Here is an 8,124-nt window from a genome sequence, read left to right as displayed (position 1 = left end):
TCTCCGCTTCCGAGCAAAAACCGGCTGCAGTACTTGACTACACACGGGCCCGCACGAGAGAGCAAAGCTCTGCAACTGAGCCACAGTAAATGAGTGAACGAAGCCCCTATCTCAATCATCATTTAGAAGGTTTTATTCATTTTAATACATTTGTGCGTTTCTTTCCATACCTGATAATACTGCCTTACATTTTTGTTTCTGTATCGTACCCCCCCCCCCCCCCCCCCACCCCCAAAATTTCGAGACTTGCATTTCTCTGTTGGGGTGGGAGCCCTGTGCATGTTGAGCCCGTGCTATGTCAGCGAATATTACTATCGTTCCACGTGACCGGGTGCAAGGCGCGCATTTGGTGTTGTCAATTTGGTGTGGTTACTTGATCTCATCAGGGACAATTCTAGCCTTCATTTTGTATTTCTTTCAAGGTAAGGCTTTCTTAAAACTGATTGCAAGCCACCAACAGTTCGAGTTCTGCCTTCGAAGAGCATTTGCCTATTTTTCCCCTCGACAAACCCACATTATGTGAGTATTACCATTTATTATATAGGCACACGTGTGTGGCACATTTGGCGGCGGAATGCAAGTGGTTTTTTTCTCGATTTGCTCATTAAAACAAGCGAGTGGCAAGCCTTTTAGAGGATTCGAAACGTTCATGTCGAGGTTATGTTACTTATAGCCTAAACTGTATTATTTTTTTTACTCTCTCATAACTCGCATGTACAACTTGAGTCTGAGGGTACAAAATGCAGGTTGCTGACATCCTCTGAATTTTTACCAACAATTTTGTGAAATAATTTAGTCCCAATTGATCGTCGTTTTCCACCCGAATTGATCGTAGAGATGTTTTCTTTCACTTGAATGAAGTGTTTTGACTTTATTCCCCATATAAAGAGACGGTTTTCTACCTTTTTTAAAACTTGAAATTGTCGTACACGTTGCAAAATCATTATGGCGGGAAATTGTCATAACACATGGAGTTAGAAGACGATTTACCTTAAAGACAATTAATCTAAATGAAATAAAATTAAAGAAAGGATCTTTTCAAAATCGGTGTGAAAAGCAACTTTCGATGGTCATTTTACAAATCGACTCGTTATTTCAAGCTTTGAAGTTGAGCACTCTTGGCTCCAGAAAGGGTTCCTTCTTTTACTTCAGCAGCATAAGTTTTCCTCCTCGTTTCCATGCTGGAGGAGAAACGTCATTTCTTAAAAACTCCATTAAACAGCACCTGACAGGTTGCATACTTGGCAACATCATTTTCTTGTTATTTGAGGTCCCCTGAACACAACTAGCCTAGTGGTTTGCTTTAATCACGAAATTTCCACGGGATGACATATGCACCCATACTATATACAAAACGATCCTCTTATACTCTCTGGACCTATCATGTCAGGTTTTCTAATTATCTTCCTTTACCAAGCCTTGAAAGCGAGAAAATAATGAAAATATTACGATTTTCAAGCATGGTATTTTTTTAGTATATTCGGTATTTATTAGTATTTTTCCCCCAAAAAGGACATTTTGTCAGATTTTCAACCAGAAATCGCAATGTAACTAAAGGGTAAATTGTACTCAACCGGTTTGAGTGGGGAGAGTTGCACCCAACATCTAAATAAGATATATTGAGCCTTTATATATTAGCTGAAAATAATGCACGGTGACCCCCAATTTTTTTAAATCGAATTTCTAAAATATTTAATCATCTTGAAAATGTTTTTTTTTATCTCGAAGGGATTAAATTAAGACTACAATTTTACATGTTTTGTCTCGAAGCCTCGTTGTTTAGATAAGCACAAACAGGAAATAAAACCTATTTATACATTTGTTTTATAGGAATTATGTGATTATTTTATAATTTTGTGGTTATTGTGATTACAAGATTACATCTGGAAACTCTTGTGAAATTTTCAAGTAAAAATATGTTATTTTAGATTTTGGTAACGACTTTGATGACACATATCTAATTAAAATGCAAGGTGACCCCTATTTTTTTCACATGATTTTGGTTGCCTGGCTAGTTCTAAAAGACCCATATGATTTTGGGAAAATAAAAATACCTACCAATTAGGGGGATCCAACCTAAAAAGGTTTTGTAGGATATCCTAGAAATTTTTATATATATTTTTTTTTACCAAACAGATTTCACAAGATTTTTCCTGAGACTAGAAAGCAATCATGGAGCAGGGGTAGCCAAAGACTACTAGTAAAAAAGAGAAGCTGATATTAATTTTGAATAAGTTCAAAATCTTATGAAATGTTGGCTAAGTTAGCAATGAAGATACCAGTGACCAACAGTTTCATATAAACCTGGAAATATGATTCTGTATTTCAGATGGAAGATTTTTTTCAAATCTAAGAAGAAAAAAAGATGTCAAAGGTTATAGGGCTAAGATTGTTACAAATCAAGGAAAGAGCTGGAGAACTGTGAGTTAACCCAATCTTTTAGTGCCAGCTCAACCCAGTTGAAAGTTATGATGATACCTTGTGCTATACCCTCAACTGGACAAAGCTAAGGGAATAAAATTCTAAACATGACACTAGGGTGACAGTAGGCTATATGTGTGACGAATTCTTTGACAAACTTCATGTGATGCATTGATGTTTCAAACCATTAAATGAAAATTTTTACTTATCATCGGGCGAGTTATGTGCCCGAGAAAACATAGACTGTCACCATTGTGAAGTACTGCTGAGAAAAAAACTTTCCTTTTTCTAAATCTATGAATTAATATTGAATTATTTAATAAAACAATGCAAGTAATGTAAATACACACAAAAGGAAAACGTAATGAAGTAATTTGTATTATTTTATTGTTAGAGGCACTCTGACATCTTTCCTGGTTTCTTTGCAATGTTGTTTATACAGTATGTGCTCTTGTGCTTTGTCCTGTAGCAAAGCGTCTCAGGGCCCATTTTCCTAAATGGTCCTAAAACATGGTCCTAAAACAGGATAAAGTGTCACAGCATAAAAGTTTTACCCTTTTGACTCGTGGAGTTCAAACTAGATGTGAAAGAGTTTGACTTGTGTTTTACTTTCTTTGTGTTTGTCTTGTTCATTTCTCAATGCACAATGCAATATAACAAGCTGCTAAAAAAACTCTTACCAGGTTTCTCTATGAATAATTTTATCCAGTCTTTCCTGAAAGTGCTTTTTTCTTGTTGTATTTCTCAGCCATTCTTTGCTTGTGAGTGGCTTATCCATGTACAGCTCTACATATACTGGCTCATCCTCTTCACTTGACAGTTCCCCCTCTTCATCTTCTCTATGAAAGTTCCTTACAGGAGCGATTCCTGGGATGAAAATATATTCCAAATCATATGATTCCATGTCACTTGAATTCAAACAAAAGGAGGACATGTTTACTCTTGTGTGGCACTGTGTATCGTTTGGTTCCATTGACTCATATGGTCTTGAGCGCCCGAATGTGAGAGTCCATTCCTGCCTGAACAAAAGTTGTGAACTGATGAGGAAAATCTGCTTGCGGGTCATCAGGCAGGTCTATAAAAGGTCCAAAAGACATACAATGTATTAACATTTTCCTGCTTTGCTTCTGGAAATGTACACATATTTTTAGGCTATGCATGAAAATTAGACCCCTACACACACCCAGCCACTCCCTTTGCCCCTTTTTATGATAATGATAATAATAATTTAATATAGCAAATTTGTGACCCTGCATGGGAAAACGTATAATTATGACTAAAGCGTTTAAAAGTGTCAAAAAGTTTTTAAACAAGTCCTAAATTCTGGACAACTTAATTGGGTGTAACTTTATTAAACATAGACCAGTCTAAGTGCTCCCCCCTAGGGGGGTATATATGAATATAAAAAAAATTACAGCTAGTGCTAACACAAGTTGACTCCGGAATGCTGTGGTGTTGTTGGAGATAGTAAAGCAGGGCATCTGACAGGGTGCGGAAAAAAAGACAAATTGTGCGGAAAAAAGGGCAAATTGTGCGGAATTTTTTCAAAATTTCGCGAGCTTTAAAAAACGATTTGAATTATGTTTTTTCTGGAATTGCAAGGTATGTACGTTTGCGTAAACACTAAACTGTATAGCTCTGTGAAAGATGTAATCATCGTTAGAACGAGAAAATAACAAAGAACAGAAACAGCAAGTAAAGGTACATTTATTTTCCGCGACGTAGCTCTGTGTTACAAATGAATTGTCGTTCATGATTGATTTTTGTCATTTGATTTGCAGGAGAAAGGAAGATAGATCGAGTGGTATCTGTAGACTACAGTCTCTTTGCTTTAATAAAAATAGTGCTACAGCTAATTGCATCTCTCTATTGTCGCTCCTGAGCCCTTGTTATGCAGATCATAACGTGATTAAAAATATACCGTTCTCTGTAATTGCAACGCAACCAAATCGTGCCTCTATGAAAGAAAGCGCGAGATCATGTCAGTGAAAATCTCTAGGGCATTACATCTGTAATGGAAATACTCAGCACGCACGTTTTCAGCACTGACAAAAAAAACACACAGCAGTTAAAAGGCTATGCTTTGTACAAAACCTACTGATCCACTGCTTCCTGACTGAATAACCTTTTTCAGTTGTGGTAATCTGTCAAAAATCAAAACAGCAAGGTTTTATTATTATTGAACTCTATACTTCCATGACCGAAGTCTGACAATCTACGCTCTTAAATTGCCCTTTTTAGCCAAGCGAGAACTTGCTCTATTTCTTCTAAATTGGACACACGGAAGGGGCCGTTTCCATCAATGGCAACTGGACCATAGAATACATACGACTCGTAACATGTGTCTAGGTCATCTCGCATTGACCAATCAAACACCTTGGCTCCGGTGCTGTGGAGGAATTACCGACGGCGCGACCAATGTAGAACGTGACCTGTTTCTTGCGTTCATACTCCATGGCGTAGTACTCGCCAACTACTGGTGAAGAATTCACATCAAAGGGCTGGGCTGTGCCACGGTGGAGCTCGAAAAGAATATGCAGACGGAAACGTCTGCAGTCGGAAGGCATTGGAGACTAGAAATAGAATGCAAACGTACAAGCGAAATTGAAGATCCAAACATGAACGCCTTTGTGATTATATGACATACCTGTAATAGTAGGCTCCTAGCATACGCGCACACGTACACGCCACAGTCGTAGTTGTTGGGCTGCTGGGCTATGTCCTGTTGGCTGTTGACAGAAATTCGCCAGCTGACTAAGGGATGTCGGGATTTGCTTATTTGAGGAGGTCACACATCTTATGGACAACTTTCAGCGATGTTGGCTTCACATTAGTTGTAGCCATGTTGTCTAGCACGAACATTTCATTGCTAGGGGGAAGCACAACAAGCAGAGTCCAGTGTTGAGCGGCGTTGCATGGCACAATAACAGCATCCTGCTCGAGGATAGAAAAGGACAGTGTCGATGCTAGGGTTTTTGCAACTGAATTGTCGAATTTCTTGCACTCTATTGCCTTGGCTTTAATTCCCCTTGACGCACTGTCCTTACGAATCCGATCAAAGTAAGCATCGATGACGAAGTTGCATATGCAATTGTCTTGGTCGTTTGGGTTGTCACCAACAAGTGCTTGAAGATCTTTCTGGTCTATCAGATTTCCGCCATTAAACTTATTAGTCTCATCAAGAAGAAACTGAACAAGTGGCTCTTTATAGCTAAGGAAGGTGCACTCATCTTCTTTCGTAAGCAGATCACCCATTTTGCGGTCCAAGCCTTGGTGGACGGGTGGGTAGGTTTGCTTGAACTTCGTGTTGCTCGATGGAAGAGAGCTTCTGAACTTGAGTCTGAACACTTTCTCTTCTTGCTTATATCGCTCTTGTTCTTCGTTTTCTTTCGCTTGCTCGACGCATTGCTGGATGTAGCTTTGAAGGATGGCGTTTGACTCTGCCTGTATTCATCGGACTTTCCAACTTTGTTCTCTGCTGGTATTGTGCGATTGGGTGCGATAGGAACTAGTTGCGATAGGATGGTGTCTTGCTTGGGCGGAGGCTGCCTCGATACAGGAACTGGTGTCGCTGATGCCACAAGGGGCTTCGGGTTATGTAGCTCCTCCTCGAGTAATGCCTTCACTCTTAAGTTCCAGTTCAAAAAATGAAAGGCACGCATGGTTTTATTGTCTAGAGATCGACGCTTACAACTCAAGATAACGTCCGCTCTACTTCATACGATCCAATCGTGGCGTTGCAGTAGCACAATGCAAGCTTGTACAGCTCTGGGAGCTTGGCAGCATTAGCCTTCCATAACCACCGTTTCTGCTTTCTTTGACTGCTTCTGGGCCGAGAAAATTCACGTAGAGATTCCATTCTTCTTGGGATACAGCTTCAATGCCAGGAATACAATCGAGATCACGAGGGTTGCAGTTACTGGAAACTATATTCGTCGGATTCAAAAGTTTGACTTGTAAGAATTTGGAAGCTGGCTGAGCACTGTCTACCACATACTTTTTCAGTTTTCTTGCGGCATCTCTAAATGATTTGGTGACCACTGCTATCATCTCGTCCTGCTCTACTTCTGTGTAGTAGGCATCCTTGAAACAGAAGAAGATATCTTCTCTTGTGAGCACGGCATTTTGGTCAAGGTAGAATGTAAACTTTCCATCTGGTCGTGCGCTTCGATGACGTGAGGTGACCTCTGCTTAAAATAGTCCATGTAGACTCGTAGGACTGGGTTTTTTTTCCTCAAGGAAAGCCAGATGAACAAAGTGTCATCATACATCTTTTCCAGACGATGTAGTGAAGCGCACGCGGAACTCCGACCACGCTCCAGCTCCTGTTTAATAAAGTCTCCACACAGGTGGGCGTGGCTAGCATGGTAAACGACAGAGTCGATCCACGCGCTCCAGCTTTTAGTAGTTGGGTTCGGAGGCATTAGCACGACTTCCTTTCCAAGAGATTCCTTTAGAAACTGAAGAAACCTACTCTTCCTACCGCTTGGAACATGAAAGAGATTTCTGAAACATTTCACAAATTCATTCACTTCAGCAAAGCCCCTCTTCAGGTCACATGCCACCAAATTCACAATGTGGCTGTGGCACGTGATGTGAATGCACATAGGGAAAAGACAGGAAAGAGTGCCTTTGAATGCCTTTGTCATATATCCAACATTGTCTGAGTTAAAAACTTGAACATTGTCATAATCAATCCCACATTCGTGCACTGTCTTCACAACTGCCTGTGCCACAGTTCTATTATTAGTGGCTTCAAGGAAGTGAGTGTCCAACAAATAGGCCACTGAGTTTCCACTAGGAGATAGCTCATCAAAGTCCAATAAAACCGCTAGTACGTCAAGCACATATCTCCTCTCCTCGTCGCTCAACTCGTCTACAATAATGGCCACATTCTTATTCTTTACTAAGTGTTGGAGGTCGGGTTTTTCTACCTCATAAACGTCAAACCGGTAGTAATCGCGAAGCTGTGACGCTTTGGGGATCGCACCTCCATTGACCGCTCTTGTGTTCAGAAATGTTCGTAGAAGAGCATTATCAGACTTGTGGAGCGGAATGTTTGCAGCCGTGCACGCTCTTAGCCACTCCTGGCAGACTTTCACTTTTTCCAGCTGGGGCTCAGTCTTGCATTGGAACGCCGTATTGACTGTTTGCTGTTTGAACTTGTCTGCTCGGCTCTTTTTTTCGAAATGAGAATTTGATTGCATATGCTTATCGACTTTAGACTTCCTCAAATGATCGACAATGATGTTGCATGTTGAACAGAACAGCAATTTGTTATCGACATGAAATGTCCCAGGTGGATACTTTTTCGCTCGATCTGCGGCATCTATGTGCACTGCAAGATGAAGATGTTTTTTTCTTTTGCCTCTTCGATTTAATATACTTCCAAAATTTCTTTGGCTGGGAGTTTACATCTAGAAGGCCGCAAACGAAGTTGTCCCTGGATGAATTTATGGCGTTGGTGGTAAATTTACGCTGGTGTCGATAGGCTCCCCATGTGGCTGCAGTATTGATTGATTTAGCCCTTTCAAATAAGCGATGTTTTTTACGACATGCACGCCGTGGGGATCTGTCAAACCATTGGTTTTTCCGTCGAGGCTTCAGGATTTTCACAGGATAGTGTTTATTGGCAAGGGAAAGAATCGTGGTCTTGAATATTTGCCAGGAATATTTGCCTTGAATATTTGTTGTACAATATGT

General features: G+C 40.3%; 1 long non-coding RNA gene across 2 annotated transcripts; it reads left to right on the top strand.

The window, feature by feature from the left end:
• The first annotated feature begins 325 nt into the window (after positions 1 to 325).
• On the top strand, positions 326 to 2,832 carry LOC116611521. Of its 2 annotated transcripts, none has more exons than XR_004293527.2 (2): positions 326 to 422; positions 2,330 to 2,832. It is a non-coding gene; the product is annotated as an uncharacterized LOC116611521 (long non-coding RNA). The 2 variants fall into 2 exon arrangements; XR_004293526.2 differs by having other exon boundaries at positions 326 to 519.
• The last annotated feature ends 5,292 nt before the right edge of the window (positions 2,833 to 8,124 follow it).

This window comes from Nematostella vectensis, chromosome 6 (genome assembly GCF_932526225.1).
Source record: "Nematostella vectensis chromosome 6, jaNemVect1.1, whole genome shotgun sequence".
In the NCBI taxonomy this organism is placed as follows: Eukaryota; Metazoa; Cnidaria; class Anthozoa; order Actiniaria; family Edwardsiidae; genus Nematostella; species Nematostella vectensis.
The sequence above is the reverse complement of the archived record's forward strand: the minus strand, read 5'-3'. Positions and strand labels throughout refer to the sequence as shown.